This window comes from Piliocolobus tephrosceles, chromosome 17 (genome assembly GCF_002776525.5).
Source record: "Piliocolobus tephrosceles isolate RC106 chromosome 17, ASM277652v3, whole genome shotgun sequence".
NCBI lineage: Eukaryota > Metazoa > Chordata > Mammalia > Primates > Cercopithecidae > Piliocolobus > Piliocolobus tephrosceles.
The window spans coordinates 23663840-23691126 of NC_045450.1; the positions used below are offsets into that span (position 1 = coordinate 23663840).

The following is a 27287-nucleotide window of genomic DNA, read 5'->3' on the forward strand; positions in this document are numbered from 1 at the left end:
TATTTACATATGTATATATTTAATGGAAAATTTCAAACATAAAATAGAATCCTCACGTTTCTGTCCTCCAGCTTTAACAATGATCAATTCATGGCCAATCTTGTCTCGCCTGCTCTGATCCTGGATTATTTTGAAGCAAATTCTGGACATGATAATATTTTATTTGAAACTGTCAGAATGTATTGTGTAAAGACAGGAACTTTTTTTAATGTTTTTTTTTTTTTTTTTTGAGACAGTCTTGCTCTGTCGCCCAGGCTGGAGTGCAGTGATGTGATCTTAGCTCACTGCAACCTCCACCTCGCAGGTTCAAATGATTCTCCTGCTTCCGCCTCCTGAGTAACTGGGAGTACAAGCATGCACCACCACTCCAAGCTAACTTTTTGTCTTTTTAGTAGAAACGGATTTCACCTTGTTGGCCAGGCTGGTCCTGAACTGGCCTCAAGTGATCCGACTGCCTCAGCCTCCCAAAGTGCTGGGATTACAGGCGTGAGCCACTCTGCCTGGCCAGGAACTCTTATTTTAAACATAGCTTCAATATCATCATAAGCCCTTCACAATTGTATCAACAATTCCTTAATACCATTTAAAGAAACAGCTAATTTGGACCAGGTGTGGTGGCTCATTCCTGTAATCTCAGCACTTTGAGAGGCTAAGAGGGGATGATTGCTTGAGGCCAGAAGGTCAAGACCAGCCTGGGCAGTATAGTGAGATCCTCATCTCTACAAAGATAAAAGTTAAGCAGGTGTGGTGGCACACACCTGTAGTCCTAGCTACTCAAGAGGCTGAGGTGGAAGAATAACTTGAGCCCGGGAGGTTGAGGCTGCAGTGAGCCATGAGGGAACCACTACACTCCAGTTTGGGTGATAGAGTGAGACTCTATTTCTTCAAAACAACAACAAAAAGCAAACTCAGGACAGCTAATTCGTTTGAAGGATGGTTTGCAAAAGAAAAAAGGGTTATAGATGCTGGACATGTAAAAAGAGCAGATGTCCTCCACATTTGCTAACCAGGTGTTTACATTTAGTTCAGCATGAAAATGGTGTCTTGGGAACAGAAGAGCAGATTGTCGAACAAGTAGTGGATCAATATATAGGTCAGTAAATGAAGCAAGTCATGGTACTCAGAGGTATCTTTAAGGAGTGGTTATTTTCTCAAGACCTCAATCCTCTGAGTTGATCCAAACCCAGAGCCACGCTCTTCCTTTGATGCCAGGAAGAATGTTCACACTAATCTTTCCTTGGTAGAACATCATATATCACAGCTCACTGCTGTTATTTTGTAAGTAAGGCGCAGATTCAACTTTTGCACCAGGTTCCTCTATCCATGGTGCTGAGCCACCAGCCTTTTGGCCGGCAAGCTGATTAACTATAACTTGGTGTTGGCCAGTGGGATCTAATGTAGGGTCACCGTAAACATGAACATTAAATATGCATTAAAGTGCTAAGAAATTATATCTATGCCTATGTTGGGTAGAAAATAAAAAATAAAAACTCTGAGAGAATTTTTTAGTACTGCCTGTTACTTCTCTTTTTTTTTCAGTTTTTTTTTTTTTTTTTTTGAGACAGAGTTTCACTCTGTTGTCCAGGCTAGAGTGTAGTGGCACAGTCTTGGCTCACTGCAACCTCTGTCTCCCAGGTTCAAGTAATTCTACCTCAGCCTCCCAAGTAGCTGGGATTACAGGCACATGCCACCATGCCCAACTAATTTTTGTATTTTTAGTAGAGATGAGGTTTTATCATGTTGGCCAGGCTGGTCTCGAACTCCTGACCTCAAGTGATCCGCCCACCTCGGCCTCCCAAACTGCTGGGGTTACAGGCATGAGCCACCGTGCTGGGTTATTTCTCATTTCTTTTTTTTTTTCTTTTCTTTTCCTTTCTCTTTCCCTCCCTCCCTCCCTTCCTTCCTTCCTTCCTTCCTTTTTCACTCCATCACCCAAGCTGGGGTGCAGTGGTGCAGTCTTGACTCACTGCAGTCTCCACCTCTCAGATTCAAGAGAGTCTTGTGCCTCAGCCTCCCGAGTAGCTGGGATTATAGGAGTGTATCACCACACTTGGATAATTTTTGTATTTTTTGTATTTATTTTTTTTTTAGTAGAGACAGGGTTTCACCGTGTTGGCCAAACTGGTCTCAAACTTCTGGCCTCAAGTGATTCACCCACCTTGGCTTCCCTAAGTGCTGGGATTACAGGTGTGAGCCACCGTGCCCAGCCTTCTCATTTCTTTTATGCCAAATCTGATCCGCTTGTTACAAATTGAAAAGTAGAAATGAGAAGATTGGGTATGTGTGTACTGGTGTCTACTTCAGACATAATATTAATATTTTCAAATAATGATTTCTTAACTAAGCTACATGCCTCTCTGTAAGGCATCATGCCAGGTACTAATGGGATAGGCAGATACATAAGACATGACCCTTCAAAGTGTTACAGTAAAGTGGAAAAAATTGAGGCAGTGTCTTGCTCTGTCCTCAGATGATGTCCTCAGGCAATTGATTCCCCTCTATTTTCAGCTCTGCTTTTTCCTGAATCACCCTTATTTTCAGTAGGTTCTCCCCATGTAGTAGCTGCTGGCCTTCTGAAAGAGAGTACACTCCCCTGGACCCCCAATAGTTTCAGCAGATGTCCTGGGGCTGACCCTCATAGGGTTGACTTGGGTCATGTGCCCATCCTGAACCAGTCACTGTGACCAGGGAGAGGGAATTCCTGCTTGGTGAGGCCTGGGTCACGTGTCCACTCTGGAGCTGTGGTGTGTGGCCAGCTCTTCTGAGCCACCTGGTCCAAGAGTTTGGAAGGTTTTTTTTTTTTTTTTTTTTTTTCTAAATAAAAATTGAGTGGATGCTACTACTAGAAGAAGGGATAAAAGATGCTATACAGGTAAAACCAAGGGATGTTCACTCTCCCTCAAGGCCCTAGTAGATGAGGTCTCATAAAACCATATATAATTCCATATGATTATATTGGGCAATTAGAGCTGTCAGTTCAGATGGTTTGGAAATGGTCAAAACAAACTTCATGGAAGAGACTGAAATTTAGTTAAGCTTGAGGAATGGGCAGGAATTGATAAGAGGAGTTCTAGAGGTGGGCGGGACTAGAGTACATTCAACGGACCAGGGTGATCTGAGTGGGTAGTTGGTGAAGGGAGAGAGGTTGCAAATGCCAGAACTTTGATTACCTTGATAGGATAACGTTGGCCAAGACAGCTGCAAGCAAACCTTTTGACAAAATTTACTTGAGCCGGCCTGTGGTCTAATCCCTATTCTTGTCTGGGATGCATGGATAGCCCTTTGGGTTCTAGCTGGCCTTTGTCTCTGGAGTTCTGGGAACACCTGTTACTGACCCCATTGCCTACTTTGTGATGAGGCTTCTAGTTATTGGAAAAGTCTGATGTCCATGTATGTCCTCCTGTGACCAATCTAGCTCACCCCTTGTAGTTGATTGTGCCAAGTCATTTTAGCTTGGGACAAGGAAAATATGCTGCAGGCCTTTCCCTATTTTCAGAGTAAAGCCTTGGGAGAGCTTGCTGCAACACTGTCAAACAGAAGAAAAATCCCTTTTAATCAGAAGATCAAATGCAGCTGTTTTCAATGGCAAAGTCATGGAACCAACCTAAGTGTCTGCCAATGGTTGACAGGCAGAAAATGTGGTGGGCTGGACACGGTGGCCCACACCTGTAATCCCAACACTTTGAGAGGCTGAGTCAGGAGGATTGCTTGAGACCAAGACTAGCCTGAGCAACATAGTGACAAAAATAAAAATAAAAAATTAGCCAGGTGTGGTGGCATGCACCTGTAGTCCCATCTTGCTAGGGAGGCTGAGGTGGGAGGAGCACTTGAACCCAGGAGGTGGAGGCTGCAGTGAGCTATGATGTGCTGTGATGGCTGGTGGAGTGGGACCCTGTCTCAAAAAAGAAAAGGAAACAAACAAACAAAAAAGAAAATGTGGCAGATCTACAACATGGAATATTATGCAGCCATAAAAAAGGATGAAATCACATCCCTTGCAGCAACATGGATGGAGCTGGAGGCAATTATCCTAGGTGAACTAAACAGAAAAATACTGCATGTTCTCACTTATAAGTGGGATCTAAATAAAGGTTACACCTGGACATAAACATGGAGAGAATAGATTTTGGGGATTCCTAAAGTGGGGAGGGTGCGATGGGGGGGAAGGTTGAAAAATTACCTATTAGGTACAATGGCTGGTATTTAGGTGATAGGTACACTAGAAGCCCAACCCACACCATTATGCATGTAATACCCTTGCCACAAACATGCACGTGTACCCCCAAATCTTAAAAATCAAGTGAAGCACAAGCAAGGAACAGCTTGCAAGGAAGTCAAAGCTCCTTATGTGCAAGCCACACTTCTATTGGGTGCTCCCACTTTGTCTCTGTGAGTCCCTAGAGAGGTCCAGTGTTCCTCTTGGGGGATTCACCCAATCAACCATGTGCGTGTAGACAAGGGAATTTCCCTGGAGGCAGGGAAGTCCAGGTTGCTGCTTGTCTAATAGCTAATATGTATTGAATTAATTCATTATGAGCCAGGTGTGGTTTTGACTATTTTATATGCAATAACTAGTTTCTTTCTCATGCCAACACTGGGAGGTAGACACTATCGATATTTCCATTTACTAACAAGAAAATTAAAGCAAAGGGAAGTAACATGCCCGAGTTGTTCTAGCTGCTGAGTAGAGGATCCTGGATTCAAATCCAGGTGGCCTGACTCAAGAGTTTGTGCTTTTTTTTTTTTTTTTTTTTTTTTTTGAGGCGGAGTCTTGCTCTGTCGCCCGGGCTGGAGTGCAGTGGCCGGATCTCAGCTCAGCTCACTGCAAGCTCCGCCTCCCGGGTTTATGCCATTCTCCTGCCTCAGCCTCCGGAGTAGCTGGGACTACAGGCGCCCGCCACTTCGCCCGGCTAGTTTTTTGTATTTTTTAGTAGAGACAGGGTTTCACCGTGTTAGCCAGGATGGTCTTGATCTCCTGACCTCGTGATCCGCCCGTCTCGGCCTCCCAAAGTGCTGGGATTACAGGCTTGAGCCACCGCGCCCGGCAAGAGTTTGTGCTTTTAACCATTACTTTATGCTGCATCTAACCCTGTTATTTTAACTTACAATCACTAGAAAATAAGGCAAGTAAGCTCATTTAATTGTCAGAAAGGACTTAATGCTCATCATTGTTAGTCGGGAATAGATTGAGAATGCAGAGGCTGCTGCCAACATCTCTTTGTTCTGTGCATTACCTGTCAGGCTGAGTTTGCCTTTTGTAGACACAAAGAAATTCCCTTCATCTTGATTTCCATCCCTCCATTGTTTTCTAACAAGGGCTCCAGGCTTTGTCTGCACTGGCTTCTTTTTATCTGTCTTGATAAGACCACTTTTCCCTGAGTTCTCGCATTTTTTCAGAGCAGGGTACCCAAAGACCATCAAACTTCTATGGCTAATATTGGTCAACTCTCACAGGATAGCTTTCATGTATTATACTAATGACTGTCTTCCCACTAGGGAAGAAGTTGAAGAGGAGGAACAATGGAAATGAAGGGATCAGGGGATAGGATCTTGCCCCAATAGGATGGGAAAAAGGGGCTGTGTGATTAAATAGAGCAATGGGTTCTATACTTCAAGACCAGAATCTCAGGCTGGGATCCTATGAGTATTTCCTATAAGAAATGCCATAGAGGCCAGCGCAGTGGCTCACACCTATAATCCCAGCACTTTGGGAGGCCGAGGTAGGTGGATCACCTAAGGTCAGGAGTTCGAAACCAGCCTGGCCAACATGATGAAACCCTGTCTCTCTGAAAAATGCAAAAATTAGCTGGGTGTGGTGGCACTTGTCTGTAATCCCAGCTACTCGGGAGGCTGAGGCAGGAGAATCACTTGAACCCGGGAGGCAGATGTTGCAGTGAGCTGAAATCGTACCATTGTACTCCAGCCTGGGCAATAGCAAGATTCCATCTCAATAAATAAATAGCCACAGAGGCTTGGGGAGGCTTAGAAACAGAAAATGGCAAATAGTGACCTTGGCCAGATGTGCCTGTATTTGGGTCTGTGAACCACCCATTTTCCACTGTTGGCCCAAGACTGAAACAGGCATGTGTAAAAGGGGCTGACCAGTTACTTCTGAGTTGAGTAAATGTCTCCCTCTTGTCACTCAGCACATAGGTTTGTATGGGAGGTTGAGTATCCGTCATGAAATCCATATCCTGATGTTGGAATCCCCATTTTTTTTTCTCTTACAAACACCATCAGATGGTGCCAGGCTGTCCCTACAACCATCTGGTTTGGTTTGGGGGTCAGAGGTCTGGCGGTGTCTTCATGTATGTGGCTGATTCTGTGCACGTCTTGGGAGTTTGGGTAGGTGTAAGCAAGTAGGCAATTAACTCTACCCAAATCAGGAGGTCTGAGAATGGGTTAGTGGACAGAGCAGGAGCGTTGCCATCTTGGACAAACCCCACCATTTTAAGTTCCCCTTGATTCAAAACAAAACAAAACAAACAAAACTGCCTAAATCCAGCCCCAAAACATCAGCCTAATGGCTAATGTCAGCATAACCAGAAACATTTCAACCCTAAGATAAACCCTGCTCCAACCAGAAACATGCCAACCCCGAGATAGCTTCACCACCAACCAGGGACCTTCCAACCCCATAATAAACTTTCCCTCACATAGAAACATTGTGACTCTATGATAAGCTCCCCACTTTCTATATCCTTAAACATCCTTAGTCTGTAAGAGAGAGTACTCCTGACCGACATTGGCCAGAAGCCCCTCTCAGGTTTATTCTTCAAAAAAAACCTGACTTTGACTGTTAAGCTGCTTTTCATGTTCCTTTAACTCTTACACTAGTGGGTCATTTCCCAAGTGAGATGCTATCTACACTAGTTTACAGTGGTTGCTGAGAAGATAAAATATATGCCTGGACCTGTTGGCAAGTCTACTAGGTTGCTATAAGGAGAGTCTTCAAAGAATGAGGCAAGATCAAAAAACAGAGAAGGTGCCACAGAGTTTGAAGTCATTGTTTGAGCTCCTAGATGCAACTGCACCTGAAACTAGACCCCTGTCTCTAGGTTTTTGAGCCAATATATTCCCTTGTTTTGCTTAAGTCACTTTGAATTCAATTACTGTCACTTGCAACTCACACAATTCTGACTGATATACAAAATAAACATATTACATGGTATCTTCTGTGACTCAAAAATTATCCATTTTTACAGATGAGGAGATGGAGGTTTAAAGGTGCCGGTAACTTGCAGTGAAAAGGTAAGGTCTGGCACAAGGTCGATCTTGAATCTGAAGAAGAAATGGTTCAAAGTCTTCAAAGTCTCCTTTAGAGATGCTACCTTCCTGCTGCTTGGTCCCAGAATTTAGTCAGGGAGTTGTTGGGCTGACTTGAGTTGTTGTGTATACAGTCTGTGAACTTGCAGTTTATGGTATTTTGTAATTTTGTTTTCCCTGCCATTTTGCTAATGCAGCTTTGTGAGCAAACATTGCCCGTGATTTAAATCCACCACGGTAATGAAACGCACACACAAACATGCACACACATTTCCTCGGAACAGTCCACAGCTCTCTGATTAATCACATGTGTAAAGTACAGTGTTTACAGGAAATCAGCAGGTGGCAATTAGCATCTTGGAAATTATCTGGGAAACACAACTGGAGCTGCCACTTCAGGATGGAAATGTGGCAACAACCGGCAAAGTGACAAACCCCCTTGGAGTTGGAAATGAATGGGGCTGAAAGCAGCGCTACCAGGCACACGACAGCTGGTGGGGGCAGCCCAGTGTGGACTGCAGACTGCCTGCTAGCTTCTCCCTTTTCCTCCCAACACGCAAGAAGCAATCCTTGAGTAGAGACATGAAATAGATGTCTGACAGGCAGACCATCTTAACGTTACCTTTAAAAAAAATACTCAGACCTGGCTGGGCACGGTGGTTTATGTCTGTAATCCCAGAACTTAGGGAGGCTGAGGCACAGTCAGGAGTTCGAGACCAGCCTGGGCAACATAGTGAGACCCTGTCAGTGCCCCCCTTCCCCTGAAAAAATTACCCAGGTGTGGCGGGGCATGTCTGTAGTCCTAGCTACACAAGAGGCTGACATGGGAAGATTGCTTGAGCCCAGGAGTTTGAGGCTACAGCGAGCTATGATTGTACCACTGCACTCCAGCCTAGGTGGCAGAGTGAGACCCTGTCTCAAAAAAAAAAAAAAAAAAAAAAAAAAAAAAAAAAAAAAAAAAAAAAAAGGAAATGTTTTCAACAATGACCAAATGGAATAAAATAATGTTTATTAAGTATGTATCACAGTATCTGCCACATAATTCTCAATAAATAGTAGGTATTTTCAATTTTTTAGATCAAGGCACAGGCAGACACTGGCATTACTTTCAGTTGGAAAACAGCTGCTTTCTTGAGCCCTCTGAATGGCTCCCCACTGCTGCTCTCCCTTGGAATCCTCACTCTTCAGGATCCTGCTCCAGCGATAAGTCCAGCATCCATTCTGATTGGTCAGTTTCTGTGCTGCATTCTGATTGGTCAGTTTCTGAGTTATCTGGACTCTCACTGCTCAGGAGTTTCAGTGACCACAAGAGAAAGCAGCAACATGAGGATGGAAGTACTGAAAGGAGTGAGGAGAGGAAACAGTGCCAGTCGGTTTTATACTTGAGATGTTCATCAATAATTGAAAACAAATTCAATACTAGGTGATAGAGTTTGTCTCTGTGTCCCCACCTAAATCTCGTCTCAAATTGTAATCCCCACGTGTTGGGGGAGGGACTTGATGGGAGGTAATTGGATCATGGGGGCAGATTTGCAAAAGCTGTTCTTTTTTTTTTTTTTTGAGACGGAGTTTCACTCTTGTCGCCTGGGCCGGAGTGCAGTGGCACGATCTCGGCTCATTGCAACCTCCACCTCCTGGGTTCAAGCAATTATTCTGCCTCAGCCTCCCGAGTAGCTGGGATTACAGGCGCCCACCACCACGCCTGCCTAATATTTTTTGTATTTTTAGTAGAGACGGGGTTTCACCATGTTGGCCAGGCTGGTCTCGAACTCCTGACCTTAGGTGATCCACCTGCCTTAGCCTCCCAGTGTTGGGAGTACAGGTGTGAGCCACTACGCCCAGCCCCAAAGCTGTTCTTGTGATAGTGAGTGAGTTCTCATGAGATCTGATGGTTTAAAAGTGTAGGCTGGGTGCAGTGGCTCATGCTTGTAATCCCAGCACTTTGTGGGGTTGAAGCAGGCAGATCACCTGAGATCAGGAGTTCGAGTCCAGCCTGGCCAACATGGCAAAACCCTGTGTCTACTGAAAATACAAAAATTAACTGAGTGTGGTGGTGCACACCTATAATCCCAGCTACTTGGGAGACTGAGGCAGAAGAATCACTTGAACCTGGGAGGCAGAGATTACAGTGAGCCAAGATCACACCATTGCATTCCAACCTGGGTGACACAACAAGACCCTGTCTAAAAAAAAAGAAAAAAAAAATTGTGGCACTTCCCTCCTAGCTCGCTCGCTCTCCTGCCAACACATATGATGATATGATGTGCCTTGCTTCCCCTTCTCCTTCCACCATTATTGTAAGTTTCCTGAGGCTTCTCCAGTCATGTGGAACCATGAGTGAATTAAACCTCTTTTCTTTATAAATGATTTAGTCTCAGGTAGTTCCTTATAGCAGTGTGAAATAGACTAATACACTAGGTGTATGTACATCTGTACTTATGTCTATATCATCTATGTCTATATATATTGATATTACTATCAACATCTATATCTATATCATCTTCTGTATATGAAGTGGCAGTAAAGCCCTAAATTCCAGTCTCTCTAACATTCACATTGGTTCTCAGCCCTGGTTGCACATCAGTGTCACCTCTGAGAGCACTTACAAAATACAGATGCTTGGACACCATCCACAGAGATTCTAACCCGGTAGACTTGGGATGAAGCCCAATTATCAGAATTTTTTTTTTTTTTTTTTTTTTTTTGAGACGGAGTCTCGCTCTGTCGCCCAGGCTGGAGTGCAGTGGCCGGATCTCAGCTCACTGCAAGCTCCGCCTCCCGGGTTTACGCCATTCTCCTGCCTCAGCCTCCCGAGTAGCTGGGACTACAGGCGCCCGCCACCTCGCCCAGCTAGTTTTTTGTATTTTTTAGTAGAGACGGGGTTTCACCGTGTTAGCCAGGATAGTCTCGATCTCCTGACCTCGTGATCCGCCCGTCTCGGCCTCCCAAAGTGCTGGGATTACAGGCTTGAACCACCGCGCCCGGCCCAGAATTTTTTAAAAAATAAAATCTCCCAAGATGATATTAGCATGCCATTGAGAGCCACTAACTTAAATTTACTAAGCTTCATGTTCCTATGTAATCAGTACCAACACCCATCTCCTAGGAGATTACATGACAGAATACTAGGATTACATGACAGAATATACATGAGCCTTTTTATCACAATGTGGGACCTAACCCTGTAAATGTTCCATTAATAATTAATATTCATTACTTTTTTTTTTTTTTGAGATGGAGTCGCGCTCTGTCATCCAGACTGGAGTGCAGTGGCACAATCTCAGCTCACTACAACCTCCACCTCCTGGGTTCAAGTGATTCTCCTGCCTCAGCCTCCTAAGTAGCTGGGATTACAGGCACCTGCCAGGACGCCCAACTAATTTTTGTATTTTTAGTAGAGGTGGGTTTCACCATGTTGGCCAGGCTGGTCTTGAACTCCTGACCTCAGGTGATCCACCAGCCTCGGCCTCCCAAAGTGTTGGGATTACAGGCGTGAGCCACCATGCCCAGCCTTTAAATTTTGTTATTGAAAAACATTTTTTGCCCATGACATAGCCCTCAGGAAACCCTGAGAACATGTACCCTAATTCATTTTTATATATGAAGTGAAGTAGAGGTAGAAGTTCTTTTATATTTTTTCTATATGGATATCGAATCCAGCATCATTTTGTTTAAAAATTCTCTTTCTCCATTGCATTGACCTGGTACCTTTGTGAAAAATAAGTGGATTCAATATGTGTGGATCTATTCCTGTATTCTATTCTGTTCCATCGATCGGTTTGTCTATCCTTATATTGAGTCCTTGTCTTTTAATTGGAGATTATTGATGCAGTTTGTTGACTCCTTCTGTATATCCTAATTTCTCTAATCAGGCCAAATCTTTCTCAGTAACAGCAAGGGATAAAGAAAGCAAACAAGGCAGTAAGCTGTCTGAGTGCTAGTAAGCCAATTCACAAAGCCGTCCGAGGAATGAGCCCTGCTTTGACTTGTGCAGGTGTTTCTTTCCACTGATCAATGGTTATCAGGTCAAAAAGTAAGGCAACATGATTAAACAATCAACATTTTCCACCTAAGTTATGACCATGCCAATGAAAGGTAAAGTAGGGCTGCAGTAGCCAAGAATGTCCTGAGCTCCCAGCAGCAGCCCAATCCCTTGAATTTACACCCTAAGCCCACATTCACTCTTAAACTCAGTCCGCTGTTCAAAAGCCTTCTGAACAACTTCCCGGAGCTTCCGCCGAGGTAGAACTGGCTGGTGCATATGCTGTTCTGCCTGTAATTACTGTTTGCTCTGTTCACTTCATTTGTATGACTTTTCTAATATTATAATGATCATATCATTATCAAGAAGAGGAGACCCTTTGTAGTCATTTGCTATAACAAAGTACTACAAATTGGATGGCTTAAACAATAGAAATGTATTTTTTTCACAATTCAGGAGGCTAGAAGCCTGAGATCGAGGTATTGGCAGGGCTGATTCTGAGGTCTCTGTCCTTGACTTGTAGATGGCCGTCTCCTCCCTGGGTCTTTACCTGGGCTTCTCCTTGGACATGTCTGTGGTTAGAGTGATGAAAACTGATGGCTTTTTATCTTGGATTTGTTGTTTAAAATTTGTGTGATGTTGAGCAAGTCTTCTACCCTTTTTGCACTTCAGTTGTACTAAAGTGGGTTGGAAGGTTCTTATTTATTTTTTGTTGTTGAAATAGAGTCTCACTCTATTGTCCAGGCAGGAATGCAGTGGTGTGATCTTGGCTCATTGCAACCTCCACCTTCCAGATTCAAGCTATTCTCCTGCCTCAGCCTCCCAAGTAGCTGGGACTACAGGTGTGTGCCACCGTGCCTGGCTAATTTTTGCATTTTTAGTATCCACCTGCCTTGGCCTCCCAAAGTATTCGGATTACAGGCGTGAGCCATCGTGCCCGGACATATTTTATTTTTTTAAGAGGCAGGGTCTTTCTCTGTCACCCAGGCCAGAGTGCAGTGATGCAGTCATAGCTCACTGCAGACTTGATGCTTGAGCAATCCTCCAGCCTCATCCTCCTGAGTAGCTGGGACTATAGGTGTGCATTACCATGCCCAGCTAATTAAATTTTTTTGTTGTTGTTGAGATGGGGGACTCCCCGTATTTCCCAGGCCGGTCTCAAGCTCCTGGCCTCAAGCGATCCTGCCACCTTGGCCTCCCAAAGTGTTGGGGTTATAGGCGTGAGCCACTGCACCCAGCTGAGTTAGAACATTCTGACTGTCGTCCTGGTTTTACCATGCACTGGCTAATGAGACTAAATGCAAGTTCTACAAGTTTCCAAAGTTTCAGTTCTCTCATCTGCAAAAAGGGCTAACACTGCCCACACAGCTCACCTCACAGGCATTTGCAGAACATCAAATGAACAAGTGGGTGAATATTTTAGATCTTTAAACAGTTTTGCCTTTTCCAGGAGGTCATACGGTTGGAATCATACAGTATACAGCCTTTTCAGATTTTCAGGCAAAACCATGGAGACAATAAAAAGGTTAGTGATTGCCAAGGTTTAGGGGTGGGTAGGTAGGGATGAATAGGTGGAACACAGAAGTTTAGGGCAGTGAAAATACTCTGTGTGATACTGTAATGGTGGATACATGGTGTTATACCTTTGTCCAGTCCCACAGAATATGCAACGTCAAGTGTGAACCCTAATGTAAATTAGGGACTTTGGTGATAATGACGCATCAGTGTAGGTGCCTCAGTTGCAACAATTGTACCACTCTGGTGGAGGATGTTGATCATGGGGGAGGCTATGCATGGGTAGGGGAAGGGGGTGTATGGGAAATCTCTCTGCCTTCCTCATAATGTTGCTATGACCCTAAAACTGCTTTTAAAAAAAATCTTAAAAAAACAAAAAATAAGCCCGGGTGCGGTGGCTCATGCCTGTTATCCCAGCACTTCAGGAGGCCGAGGCATGTGGATCACGAGGTCAGGCATTTGAGACCAGCTTGGCCAACATAGTGAAACCCCATCTCTACTAAAAATACAAAAAATTAGCTGGGCATGGTGGTGGGTGCCTGTAATCCCAGGTACTCAGGAGGCTGAGGCAGGAGAATCACTTGAACCTGGTAGGTGGAGGTTGCAGTGAGCTGAGATCACACCACTGCACTCCAGCCCGGGTGACAGAGTGAGACTTCCTCTCAAAAAAAAAAAAAAAATATATATATATATATATATATATGTATACACACACACACATACATATATATACATATATACACACACACAGACACACACACATATATATATAGGCCAGGGCTGGTTGCTTATGACTGTAATCTCAGCACTTTGGGAGGCTGAGGCGGGAAGATCCCTTGAGCCCAGGAGTTCAAGACCAGACTGGGCAATATAGTGAGACCCTGTCTATAAAAGATGAAAAAATTAGCCAGGCAGGGTGGTGTGCACCTGTAGTCCCAGCTACCTGGAAGTTTAAAGCAGGAGGATCGCTTGAGCCTGGGAATTTGAGGCTTCTGTGAGGTATGATCACACCACTGCACTCCGGCCTGAGCAAGACAGCAAGACCCATCAGAAAGACAAGACAAGACAGGACAGGACAGGACAGGACTGGACAAGACAAAGAGAAAGAAAGAGAGAGAGAGAAAGAAGGCCGGGCGCGGTGGCTCAAGCCTGTAGGTCAGGAGATCAAGACCATCCTGGCTAACACGGTGAAACCCCGTCTCTACTAAAAAATACAAAAAACTAGCCGGGTGAGGTGGCGGGCACCTGTAGTCCTAGCTACTCGGGAGGCTGAGGCAGGAGAATGGCGTAAACCCGGAAGGCGGAGCTTGCAGTGAGCTGAGATCCGGCCACTGCACTCCAGCCTGGGCCACAGAGCGAGACTCCATCTCAAAAAAAAAAAAAAAAAAAGAAAAGAAAAAAGTGATAGTGTAATATTTGGATAGAAATGAATGATGAAGATTTGGGAGATATCCTTTCCTCTTATATTGTTTTTTAAGAGCTTCTGGAGATAGTTAAACTTATTGGCAAGGAAGACGGGTGTCCTGATAACTGGTTATCTGTTTTCCACCAGGACAGCATTTGCTTCCTCAGGTGATAACGGTGGCTGTTAATCCAAAAGTGAACAGCAGAGGGCAGCTTGTGCCCAAAAATGACATCTCTCTTTTGCTGTCTCCGGAAAGCTCTATGAATATGGGGCCAGGGATTATAATAAAATTTATGTGGAGTGCATTAATACTGCAATCCGTGGGTGCAGCTCAGGATTGCTATTTGTTTTTGACACACACACACGTATGCATTTTTGAGACAGAGTCTCCCTCTGACACCCAGGCTGGAGTGCAATGATGTGATCTCAGCTCACTGCAACCTCTGCCTTCCGGGTTGAAGCCATTCTCCTGCCTCAGCCTCCTGAGTAGCTGGGATTACAGGCACCCACCACCACGCCTGGCTAATTTTTGTATTTTTAGTAAAGACAGGGGTTTCACCATGTTGCCCAGGCTGGTCTCGAACTCCTGACCTCAGGTGATCTACCCACCTTGGCCTCCCAAAGTGCTGATATCATAGGCATGAGCCACTGCGCCCAGCCTGTTTTTGATCTATATATGTTTTTTAAAAATTATAAACCACATACGTGGTTAAAATATTAGATCTATACAAGAATTTACAAAAGATTCCTTAGAGTCGCCACATGACCTGATGCAATCAGGCCCCCCTTTTACTTCTCTGTCTTTGAATCCTATACACTTCTTGGCCCCAGCCCATCCTCAGAAACTGTTCTTGCTATTCCCTCACCCTGGAAGACTCCTCTCCAGATATCAGTGAGGCTCATTCCCTCACCTGCTTCAGATCTTCACTCGGTCAGCTCCTTATAGAGGTTTCATCTGGCCTTCTCGTTTACTATTACAACCCCTCTCAACACTCTCCACCCTCATTTGAAAGGTACCTGGATCATAGTGTTATACATAGTGTTACTCTTTCTCCAGAGCAACTCATCACTCTTGTTCAATCTGTTACACTTAGTAATTAAAAAAAATAAAATAATTCTATGTTTGGGCACGGTGGCTCACGCCTGTCATTCCAGCACTTTGGGAGGTCGAAGTGGGAGGATTGTTTGAGCCCAGGAATTGGAGACCAGCCTGGACAACATAGCAAGACCTCATCTTGACCACAAACAAGTAAAAAATCAGCTGGCACAGTGGAGTAGGCTTGCAGTCCCAGCTACTTAGGAGGCTGAGTGGGGAAAATTGCCTGAGCCTGGGAGGTTGAGGCTGCAGTGAGCTATGATTGTGCCTTTGCACTCCAGCCTGGGTGACAATGCAAGACCCTATCTCAAAAAAAACAAAACAATATTCTGTCTCTTACCTCTAGAATGTAAGCTTCGTGAGGGCAGACACATTTTTTCATTTTTTATTTTTTTCATTTTATTTCATCAGTGCCTAGACAATCCTAGCATGTAATAATAGGCTTAATAAATATTTGTCAGATGGAGCTACATCACAGCTCTGCTTATGAAAGACACCTTAATGAGGATGTGATACAATGAATTGGCATCTTTTACTAGCTCATGCATAATTCTGGTATTTGGCAACTAGGGGTGGGCTCAGGTGGTTGGCTTTTCTGTTCTAGACCAGGCTTGGCTGATCTTAACTGGGCTTGCTCATGCTTCTAAGGTCAGCTGAGGCACCTCAGTTTTCCTCCACGTGGCCTCTCATTCTATAGCAGGCTGGCTTGGGCTCATTCACATGGTGGCCTCAGGCTTCCAAGCACAGCAAAGGAGGCAATTCCAATGTTCAAGCCTCTGTTGCATTACATTTCCCATTCTCTCCTTGGCCTAAGCAAGGCCCATGACTAACCCAGATTCATGGAGGTAGGAGCTGCTAAGTAACATTGTAAAGGGGAGTGCATACAAAGATGAGAAGAATTAGGGGGTATTTTTGCAATCCACCATGATAAGTATGATTCAGTTGCTGTAGAAAACAGAATAAAATCCCACCAAGAGCATATTCAGGTGCCTGTTTCTTTGCCTTATTATTCACTGTGTATTATTACATTAAAAAAAACTTCACTAATCAGATAGATGAAAAGTAGTGTCTTATTTGCTCAGAGAACTTAAAAGACATCAGCGTAGCTGGTGAGAAGCAGAGCTTGACCTCAAAATGCAGGTTCTTGCTTATACACTGTGGTTGGGAATGTAAACTAGTTCAGCCACTGTAGAAAGTAGTTTGGAGATTTCTCAATGAACTTAAAACAGAACTACCATTTGACCCAGCAATCCCATAACTGGGTATATATCCAACAGAAAACAAATCATTCTATCAAAAAAGCACATGGACTCACATGTTGATTGCAGCGCTATCCACAATAGCAAAGACATGGAATCAGCCTAGGTGCCCATCAGTGGTGGATTGGATAAAGAAATTGTGGTGTATATATACCATGGAATACTACACAGCCATAAGTAAAGAACCCAGTCATTTCGTTTGCAGCAACATGGGTACTGCTGGAGGCCATTATCCTAAGTGAATTAATGCAAGAATAGAAAACCAAAGACTACATGTTCTCACTTATAAGTGGAAGCTAAATGTTGGGTACTCATGGACATAAAGATGGAAACAACAGACACTGCGGGCTACTAGAGTGGGGAGGAAGAGATGGGGGGAGGCGTTGAACAACTATTGAGTACTATGCTCCCTACCTGGGTGATGGGATCGAGCATACTGCAACCCTCAGCATCATGCAATGTACTAACACAACAAGACTGCAAATGTACCCCCTGAAACTAAAATAAAAGGTGAAATTAGTTAAAAAATGTTGCAGATTCTCACTTGGCTTGCCATGCTTTCTCACTGTAGGCAGGGCATCAAGACCTGTCTGTGACTCCAGGCTGGGTCCTGTGACTTGCTTTGGCCAATGTGGTATTCGCAGATGTGATGCAAACAGAGCCTTGAAATAGGCTTGCATGCTGGCACTTGCTGTCGCTTGTCCCTCTGCCCTCACCGTGAGAACATGCCCAGACTTGTGTGCTGGAGCATGAGAGACACTTGCAGGAGAGCTGAAGCAGCCCAGCCGCCCCGCAGAGGCCAGTCCAGGTGCCTGGATAGCCAGCTGACACCTGGACATGAGAGCAAGCCAGTCAGGATTAGCAGAGCCACATGGCTGACCATCAGCTGCCCCAAGATGTGTGCATTGATAGCTTTCATCTCACTGGTCTCCCCAGAGGACCTGTGAGTTTAGAGCAGAGAACTATGGCATCCCACAACTCTAGATGGTGGAGAAGCCTAATTCAATCCCAGCATCCTCAGGCCCTGGGGACTCCTTGTTGTTGTGCTTGGACCTATGAATTTGGACACTCTCCTGGGACATCCTTTGTAAAACAGTTTATCCCTTCCTGATCTCTTGTAGTTTCCTTAGCTGGAGTGTTCTGATGGTGCAGATGGGCTGGGTTAGAAAAATCTTCATAATTGTCAACACGCTGGCCAGAGTCAGACCCCGACATCTGATGGAAAGGGTCATGAATGACAGAAAAGGAAGCTGGCTGCATTTACTCAGAGCCTGCCTGAGATGATGGATGAGTGGCCTGGCAGGCCGGGAAGGATGGAGATGTTTCTATTTCTTAAGGCAGGGCATTTTCTCCTAGGGCACAGGACGAGTGGAAACAGGGTCAGAACAAATCACTTCACATTTTCTCTCTCTCGTTTTTTTTTTTCCTTCTGATGAGAAATAACTCCTACTCCCAAGGCATGATAGACCAGTGAAACTGCATCAAAGCTACATTTATGCTCTGAACATTTTTTTCCGTGAATTTTAGTCTTATGGGTCTGTAACCTCTCTGAGAATCTGATGAAAGACATGGACCCATTCCCCAGAAAAATATTCATAAATACAATTTTTTTTTTTTACTTAAAATGTTAGAGGATTTACAGTTTCTCTCAAACCCACTCATGGAACCTAGATTAGGAGATTCTAAGAGAAGAAAGGAGGAAGGGAGGGAGGGGGAGACAGTGGTGAGGAGGGAGTTGGAAAAAAATGAGGAGAGTTTTGAAACAAACATGTCAAGAAGTTTGAACCACAGATCCTCTGGCCCTAAATATGTCCCCTTTTCACTCTGTGCTAGTTCAAGGACCTATACTTTTCCTACAAATCACTTCTCTTAGTCAATGATACCATATTCCATGCATTGTTCTTCAAACCTGCCTTTTCCCATCAAGTCTGCCTATTTCAGATCTATTCATATATGGTATATTTTGATCTAGTCTATTCACTTGAACTGCTAGACAGTATGTAGTATGAATTTACCTCTTTTAATGTATCCATTCTCTAATATTGGTCATTTAAATAGTTTCCTGTTTCCTGTTACCGATGGAAATGTCCTTGTATATTTCTCCTTGCACACAAGTGAGAGAAGTTTCTCTGTGGACTCTATTTAGAGTGGAATTGCTGGGTTGTAGGGAGTGAGCATTTCTTTTTTAGAGACAGAGCCTTGCTCTGTGGCTTAGGCTGGAGTGCAGTGGCGTGATCTTGGCTCACTGCAACTTCCACTTCTTGGGTTCAAACGATTCAGGAGTGAGCATTTCTTAAACATTTTTAGATACAATTATCTTGCTCTCTGTGGTCATTGCACAAATCTACAATAGTGTCTTGGGGTTGTGTTACCCATATCCTTTCCAAGGCTTGTTATTTTCTGACTTTTATACATCTAAAAAATGAATCTCATGGGCTTAAAATGATGTGTGTATATTTTTAAAATGTGTGTTTAAAATGTTTAAATGTTTAAAATGTATGTTTGCATTTATTCACTTTTTATTTTTGGTGTTTGTGTGCCTCTTCTGCAAATTACCTATGTCCTTTGCCCATTTCCCTTCCCCTGCTAGCATATTGAATGTGAAGTCTTTCTAGGTCTTGGTTTTGGTTTTTAAAATTTGGCCATAGCCCTACCTCCTCAAAACTTGGTTAAAAAAAAAATGACATGCATGGGAGACGAAGAAGTCAGAACTTGAATTTAGGGTATTCCAGTTTCAGTCCTGGCTCTGATGCTAACTGGCTGTGTGAATTTGGGCAAGTTATTTAGCCTCTGTAAGCCTCAGCTTCCTGACCTGGAGAATGGGGATAACCATCTCTACTTCTCAAAGTCAATGACAGGCTTAGATACACTGGTGCCTATGAGTGGTCAGTAAATAATAGTTGAGTTGAAGAACCCAGATAAAGTTCTCATCATGTCCAGACGCCTTCACATATAGCTCTGAACAGGCCTAAAGCACAGCCTACATGAAGGAATTCAGTTATCACAGTGGGACACAGCCCTCCCATAGGACAGTTCTGCTAGGTGGCCCTAGAGCTGACACACAGTTCTGGAGAACTGTGGGTCTCTGTTCTAGGGAAGCCCCCTCCCCACTTTCTCTGCTACTTCCAGAGAGGTCTCACGGGACATCATTAACCTCACATCAGAACAGTAGTGCCTCTGGAACGCCAAACCAGCATCTATAACCTCCCTTAATGCCCACTAAGGAAACCAAACCATTTGGAATTAGTAATAATAACAAAAGAAACAGCAATAGCTCATCATTCTTGAATGCTATCTGAATAGATATAAAGCACTTAGAACATTGCCTAACACATAGGAAGCACTATGTATTAGCTATCATCATCATTATTACATAGTGATGATGATGATGTACTAGGCATTGAGTTAAGCATAATGAACATTAATTTGTTTAAGCCTCATAACTGTAAAGATTTTTGGTTAATTCTCATAAGTGTAAGTGCTGGGGATGGACCCCCCTCCCAGTGCTTTTCTGAGTTCTTTCTCTAAGCACACAGATGTTGTACTAGGGGAGAAGGATTTTTTTCCTTAAGATGATGGTAATACTTCATGTAGTATTTGTTCATCAATTAACAGCTTACAAAGTGCTTCCATATGCATGCATTCTTTCAGTGCTCACAAAATCCTTGTGCAGGAGTATCTTATCTCCCTTTTAAAACAGCCCTCTCTCAGCTTCCAGGAGCCACATATCCTGGTTTCCTTCCTCTATCATTGTCCACTTCTTTCCAATCTTCTTTTGCTTGATCCTCCTCTTTTCTCCGATCTCCACATGTAAGCGTTTCTTAGAAGATCTGATGCCTGGGTTCCACGTGCAGAAATTCTAGTTTGTTAATGGTTAATTTGCTTAGGCAGCAGCACTTTTTTGGTGGGTGCAAATTATTATTATTATTATTTTTCACAGAGCAGTATGAACATTTATTTGTACAAATTTATGGGCCAACACTCTCACTACTCCTACTCAACATAGTGTCAGAGGTGTTTGAACCAGAGTAACTCCATCTTAAATAGGAGCTGGCTAGAATGAGGCTGAGAGACCAACTGGGCTGCATTCCCAGACAGTTAAGGCATTTAAGTCACAGGATGAGATATGAGGTTGGCACAAAATACAGATCATAAAGACCTTGCTGATAAAACAGGTTGCAGCAAAGAAGTCAGCTAAAACCTACCAAAACCAAGATGCCCACGAGTGTGACCTCTGATTGTCCTCACTGCTACACTCCCAACAGCGCCATGACAGTTTACAAATTCTATGGCAATGTGAGGAAGTTACCCTATATGGTGTAAAAAGGGGAGGCATGAATAATCCACCCCTTGTTTAGCATCAAGAAATAACTATAAAAATGGGCAACCAGCAGCTCCCAGGGCTGCTCTGTCTTTGGAGTAGCTATTCTTTTCTTCTTTCACTTTCCTGATAAATTTGCTTTCACTTTATGCACTTGCCCTGAGTTTTTTCTTCTGCAAGATCCAAAAACCCTCTCTTGGGATATGGATTGGGACCACTTTCCAATAACAATAGTACTGGAAATCCTAACCAGAGCAATCAGGCAAGAGAAAGAAAAAGTAATCCAAACAGGGAAAGAATATGTCAAATTATCTTTTCCCTGATGATATAATTCTATATCTAGAAAATCCTAAAGTCTCTACCAAAAGGCTCCTAGGATGGATAAACGACCTCAGTCAAGTTTCAGGATACAAAAATCAATGTGCAAACATCAGTAGCATTTCTACACATCAATAATGATCAAGCTGAGATCCAAATCAAGAATGCAACCCCATTTATAATGACCACACAAAAAATAACCTATCTGTCTGGGAATACCTCTAACCAAGGAGGAGAAAGATCTCTACAAGGAGAACTACAAAATACTGCTGAAAGAAACCATAAATGACACACAAATGGAAAAACATTCCATGCTCATGGACTGGAAGAATCAATATTGTTAAAATGGCCATACTGCCCAAAACAGTCTATGGATTCAATGTTATTTCTATCAAACTATCAAAGCCGTTCTTCACAGAATTAGAAGGAACTATTCTACAGCTCACATGGATCCAAAAATAAATAAATAAATAAATAAATAAATAAATAAATAAAGCCCCAATAGCCAAAGCAATCCTTAGCAAAAAGAACAAAGCTGAAGGTATCATAGTCCTGGACTGAAACTATACTCTAAGGCTACAGTAACAAAAACAGCATGGAAGTGGTATGAAAATAGAAACGTAGACCAATGGAACAGGATAGAGAACCCAGAAATAAAGCCACACATTTACAACCAACTGACCTTTGACAAAGTTGACAAAAATAAACAATCGAGAAAGGACACTCTATTCAGTAAATGGTGTTGGGATAACTGGCTAGCCATATGCAAAAGAATAAAACTGGACCTCTATCACCACAAAATTAACTCAAGATGGGTTAAAGACTTATATGTAATACCTGAGACTAAAAATTCTAGAAGAAAATCTAGGAAACACCAGTTTGGACATTGGTCTTGGGAAATAATTTATGGCTGAGTCCTCAAAAGCAATTTGCAACAAAAACAAAAATTGGCAAATGGGATCTAATTAAATGAAAGAGCTTCTGCACAGGAAAAGAAACTGTCAACAGAGTAAAAAGACAACCTGGAGAACAGGAGAAAATATTAACAAACTATGCATCCAAAAGAAGTGTAATATGGAACCTAAACAATTCAACCAGCAAAAACACAAACGACCCCATTAAAAAGTGAGCAAAAGACATGAACAGACACTTCTTAAAAGAGGTGGGCAGATCACCTGAGGTCAGGAGTTCAAGACCAGCCTGGCCAACATCATGAAACCCCGTCTCCACTAAAAATACAAAAATTAGCCAGACGTGTTGGTATGTGCCTGTAATCCCAGCTACTTGGGAGGCTGAAGCAGGAGAATCGTTTGCACCCACGGGGCAGAGGTTGCAGTGAGCCACGATTACGCCATTGCACTCCAGCCTGGGCAACAAGAGCAAAACCCCATCTTAAACAAAACAAAACAGACATACAAGCAGTCAACAAACATAAAAAAATGCTCAGCATTTCTAATCATCAGAGAAATACAAATCAAAACCACAGTGAGAAACCAATTAACAGCTCACAGCAGTCGGAATGGCTTTTGTTAAAAGTGAAAAGATAATAGATGTTGGTGAGGCTGTGGAGAAAAGGGAATGTTAGTTAATGTAAGTTAATTAATGTAAGTAAGTAAGTTAGTTCAGCCACCATGGAAAGCAGTTTGGAGATTTCTCAAAGAACTTAAAACAGAACTACCATTCGACCCAGCAATCTCATTACTGGGTATATACCCAAAGGAAAACAAGTTGTTCTATCAAAAAGACACCTACACTCGTGGGTTCATCACAGCAGTATTCACAAGAGCAAAGTCATGGAATCAATGTAGGTGCCCATCAGTGGTGGACTGAATGAAGAAAATGTATGCACCATGGAGTACTGTGCAGCCATACAAACAAACAAAATCACGTCCTTTGCAGCAACGTGGATTCAGCTGGAGGCCATTATCCTAAGCGAATTAATGCAAGAACAGAAGATCGAAGACTGCATGTTCTCACTCATAAATGGGAGCTAAATAAATGTGCTCATAGATGTAAAGATGGCAACAATAGACACCGGGGACTACTTGGGGGGTGGAAAGAAGGGGTCAAGGGTAGAAAAACTAACTGGTAGGTACTGTGCTCACTACCTGGGTAATGGGATCTATCATACCCCAAGCCTCAGCATCATGCAATATATCCACGTAGAAGAGCTGTACATGTACTCCCCAAATCTAAAATTGAAGGTGAAATTTAAAAAATTTTAAAATAAACAAATTTTTGGGCACATGTGCAGTTTTGTTGCATGCGTAGGTTGCATAGTGGTCCAGTCAGGGCTTTTAGGTTCGTTACAACCCAATGAACATTGTTCTGGTTAAGCAATTTCTCATCATCCACCCCCCACCTCAGCTTTCACCCTTCCAAGTCTCCATTGTGTATAATTTCACTTTCCACAGCCGTGTGTACATTTTTTTTTTTTTTTTTTTTTTTGGCACCTGCTTAGAGTGAGAACGTGCAACATTTGACTTTCTGTGCCTGGGTTGTTTCACTGAAGATAATAACCTCCAGTTTCATCCATGTGGGGCAGCAGTACTTTTTAAAAAGCTCTGTAGGTAATTATTGAGTGGCCAGGATCAAGAATCATTGATTTATGGTTGCATGTGGTGGCTCACACCTGCATTTTGGGAGGCTGAGGTGGGACGATCACTTGAGGCCAGGAGTTCAAGTCCAGCCTGGTCAACATAGCAAGACCCCATATCTATTAAAAAAAAAAAAAAAAAAAAAGGATAAATTAGCCAGGCGTGGTGGTGTATGACTTGTAGTCCCAGCCACTCAGGAGGCTGAGGTAGGAGGATCGTTTGAGCTTATGAATTCGAGGCTGCAGTGAGCTATGATTGTGCCACTGTACTCCAGCCTGGGCAACAGAGTGAGATCCTGTCTCTAAAAAGAGAAAAGAAAAGAAAAGAAAGAAAAGAACCACTGATCTTTATGTTGGTAACCTTCCCTTTTCAATCTCTGTAGCAGACCTCTCCTTTGGGCTCCAGAGAGTTTACTTGGCATTCTTATTTGGTTGTCTCTCAAGAATCTCAAAGATTATGTCATGGAGAGTTTGACTTCCCAACTCCTCTCCTCTGCTAACCCATTTGTCCCATGATTTTCATCATCTTAGAAAACAGCATTATCGTTATTCCAACTGCTTAAGCCAAAGCCCCAGGAGTTATTTATTTATTTATTTTTTAAATAGACAGAATCTTGCTCTGTTGCCCAGACCAGAGTGCTGTGGTGCAATCAAGACTCACTGCAGCCTCAACCTCCTGGGAGGAGTTATCTTTGATCCCTCCCTTTCCCTTGTCTCCTTCCCATCCATCAGTGGGTCCTGCTGACTCTACTTCCAAAGCTCATCCATGCCTCTGCATGTGCTTGGTATCGCCTTACACAAAGTCACCAGCCTTATCTCTTGCCTGGATTATCTATGGCCATAATCTCCCACCCAACTTCCTTGTTTTCATTCTAGTGCTTGCCCAAACCCATTCTCTACAGAGTGGTCGGATTGATCTTTCAAAAGTGAGGATGAGATCAGTTTGTCCCCCTTAATTGTTTCTTGAGTGCGAAACACCTGTTGATACTTCTTCAGTGTCCTGTGGGATTTGGCTCCGGCTTTTCTCCCCAAACTCTCTTGGGTCCTTTCTTCTATCTTTCTCACTTAGCTCCAGCTGCCCTGCCATCTTCTAGTTCCTGGAGCACTACAAACCTTTTTCTGCACCACAGCCCCTGCTGTTCTAATTACATTGATCATTCTGATTCCAGGCTTCTCTTTATGTCCCAGCATGTCAAACATCACTACCCTTGTCTAAAAACAATTTTCCATAGTCTTGATTATAGAACCGTTGTTCTTTTACTTTATCATTTTGGTTACTTGAAGACTTTTTGTCTTCTTATTCAACTGTTTGTTATACATTCCATAAAGGCAAGGACCATGGTTGTGTTGTCAGATTTAGTAAAACAACAGAAAACAAAATAGCAGCAAAGACTAAAACAAAAACCCAGGACATCCAGTTAAATTGGAATTTCAGATAAACAACAAAATAATTTAATTTAATTAATTAATTAATTTATTTATTTTGAGACGGAGTTTTGCTCTTGTTGCCCAGCTGGAGTGCAGTGGTGGGACCTCGGCTCACTACAGCCTCCGCCTCCTGAGTTCAAGCAATTCTGCCTCAGCCTCCTGAGTAGATGGGATTATAGGTGCCTGCCACCATGCCTGGCTAATTTTTGTATTTTTTTGTAGAGACAGGGTTTCACTGTGTTGGCCCGGCTGGTCTCAAACTGCTGACCTCAGGTAATCTACCCACCTTGGCCTCCCAAACTGCTGGGATTATAGGCATGAGCCACCGTGCTGGGTCAATAATTTTATATTATAAATATGTCCCCAATACACTTATATTATAAACAAAATAATTTTGTATTATAAGTGCATCCCCAATATACATTATACTTACATACATTAGGTAATTAATAAGTGTGAGCCAAATGTTGTATAAATGAATTCAGAATAAGCAGCAGAGCTGGGAAAAGAACCCCTGCCATCTTTTCCTTTCTCTTTTTTTTTTTTTTTTTTGAGACAGTCTCGCTCTGTCATCCAGACGAGTACAGTGGTGCGATTTCAGCTCACTGCAACCTCCTCTTCCCAGTTCAAATGATTCTTGTGCCTCAGCCTCCCAAGTAGCTGGCTAATTTTTGTATTTTTAGTAAAGATATGGTTTCACCATGTTGGCCAGGCTGGTCTCGGACTCCTCACCTCAAGTGATCCGCACCTCTTTTGAGAAGTGTCTGTTCATGTCTTTTGTCCACTTTTTAATGGGGTCATTTGTTTTTTTGCAATCCGCCTGCCTCAGCCTCCCAAAGTGTTGGGATTACATGGGTGAGCCACCACGCTCGGCCCCCTTTCATCTTTAGAGTCATACTCACCTCCACTCTCTCCATCATCCCTTACCTCTAGCAATCATTGATGCATTTTTCATGTCTAAAATTTTGTCTTTTTGGGGATGTTATATAAATAGAATCATACACTATGTGACTTTTTGAGAGTAGATTTTTTGTTGTTGTTGTTCAGCATAAAGCCCTTGAGATCCATCGAAGTTGTTGTGTGTATCAGCAGTTTATTCCTTTTTATTACTGAGTAGGATTCCATGACATAGGTGTACCACAGTTTCTTTAACCACTCCCCATCGAGGAACATATTGGTTGTTTCCAGTTTTTGGCTACTACAAATAAAGTTGCTATGAACAATCATAGATCAGTTTTTGTGTGGGCATAAGTTTTCATTTCTTTGGGGTAAATGCCCAGGGGTGCAATCACTGGGTCATATAGTAAGTGTATCTTTTTTTTTTTTTTTTTTTTTAAGAAAGTGGCAACTATTTTTCCAGAGTGGCTATACCATTTTATACTCCAGTAACATACAAGAAATCTAGTTTCTCCACATCCTTGCTAGTATTTGATACTGTCACTGTTTTTTATTTCAGATGTTCTAATAGGTGAGTAATGGTAACTCATTGTGGTCTTAATTTGCATTTTCATAATGGCTAATGGTGTTGAACATCGTTTCCTGTGCTTGTTTGCCATTTGTATATCCTCTTTGGTGAAATGCGCCTTTCGCCCATTTTCTTTTCTTTTTCTTTTTTTTTTCTTTTGAGAAGGAGTCTCGCTCTGTCTTTTGAGAAGGAGTCTCGCTCTGGAGTGCATGGTGCAATCTCGGCTCACTGCAACCTCCACCTCCTGCGCTCAAGCGATTCTCCTGCCTCAGCTTCCGAAGTACCTGGGACTACAGGCGCAAGCCATCACGCCCTGCTAATTTTTGTATTTTTAGTAGATACAGGGTTTCACCATGCTGGCCAGGATGGTCTCAATCTCTTGACCTTGTGATCTGCCCACCTCGGTCTCCCAAAGTGCTGGGGTTATAGGCGTGAGCCACCGCGCCCGGCTGCCCATTTTCTAATTGAATTATTATTATTTATTTACCGTTCAGTTTTGAGAGTTCTTTATTCCAAAGTGGCCTTCTGTTAGATATGTGATTTGCAAATAATTTCTTCCAGTTTATAGCTTATCTTTTTATCCTTTTAATGAAGTCTTTTACAGAGTAAGAGTTTTTCATTTTGAAGTCCAATTTA

At 43.0% G+C, this 27287-nt stretch overlaps 1 protein-coding gene across 1 annotated transcript in view; it reads left to right on the forward strand.

The window, feature by feature from the left end:
• Nucleotides 1-27287, forward strand: part of LOC111526889 (translation initiation factor IF-2-like) — a 69607-nt gene that overhangs the window by 5951 nt on the left and 36369 nt on the right. The window lies entirely within an intron of this gene.